The sequence below is a fragment of the Mustela nigripes genome, unplaced genomic scaffold (genome assembly GCF_022355385.1).
Source record: "Mustela nigripes isolate SB6536 unplaced genomic scaffold, MUSNIG.SB6536 HiC_scaffold_19877, whole genome shotgun sequence".
In the NCBI taxonomy this organism is placed as follows: domain Eukaryota; kingdom Metazoa; phylum Chordata; class Mammalia; order Carnivora; family Mustelidae; genus Mustela; species Mustela nigripes.
Genome location: NW_026759279.1, coordinates 1 through 1,028, shown reverse-complemented (window position 1 = coordinate 1,028; position 1,028 = coordinate 1). Strand labels below are relative to the sequence as shown.

The window sequence follows — 1,028 nt, the reverse complement described above, 5'->3', positions numbered from 1 at the left end:
GAAAGAACCTAAATGTCCTTCAACAGATGAATCAATAAATAAGATGTGGTATATATGTACAATGAAATACTATGCAGCCATCAAAAGAAATGAAATCCTGCTATTTGTGATGATGTGGATGGAACTGGAGGGTATTATGCTTGGCGAAATAAATCAATCTGAGCAAGACAACTATCATATGATCTCCCTGATATGATGAAGTGGAGATGCAATATAGGCAGTTTCGGGCGTACGAAAAGAAAAATAAAAGAAGATGGGATTGGGAGGGAGACAAACCATAAAAGACTGAATCTCACAAAACAGACTGAGGGTTGCTGGGGGGAGGTGTGTTGGGAGAGGACGGTGGGGGTATGGACATTGGGGAGGGCAGGTGCTATGGTGAGTGATGGTGAGTGCTGTGAAATGTGTAAACCTGGTGATTCACAGACCTGTACCCCTCGGGATAAAAACACATTATATGTTTATAAAAATTTTTAAAAAATAATTTAAAAAATCCATTAAAGAAAAAACACATATTGCAAGCCCAGAGCTAATCTCATATTCAATCAAAAACGTTTGAAAGTTTTCCCCTTAAAGATCAGAAGAAAGACAAATGTGTCCACTTTCACTACTCTCATTTGACATAGTACTGGATGTCCTAGCCAGAGAAACAAGGAACACAAAGAAATAAGAGACTCCAAAAAAAAAAAGGAAGAAGTAAAATTTTCTTTTTATGGATAACATGAACTTACATGTTAAAAAATCCTAAAAACTTCACAAAAAAATTTGAATAAACAAATTTAGTAAAGCTGCCAAATACAAGATCAATATATAAAAGACAAGAATTTTGTTTTGTTTCATTTTTTTTAAATATGGAATGCTTCCCAGTTTTTCATGTCATCCTTGTTCAGTGATCACGCTAATCTTCTCTGCATCAATCCAATTTTAGTATATGTGCTGCCAAAGTAAGCACATGACAGGAGCATTTTAACACTCTAATGTTGAACTATCTGAAAAAATAAAGAAAACAATCTAATTCACAATAGCAT

General features: G+C 34.6%; 1 non-coding gene across 1 annotated transcript; it reads right to left on the bottom strand.

The window, feature by feature from the left end:
• Positions 1–845: 845 nt before the first annotated feature.
• On the bottom strand, positions 846–952 carry LOC132009389 (U6 spliceosomal RNA). Its single transcript, XR_009401891.1, has one exon. It is a non-coding gene; the product is annotated as a U6 spliceosomal RNA (small nuclear RNA).
• Positions 953–1,028: the final 76 nt, after the last annotated feature.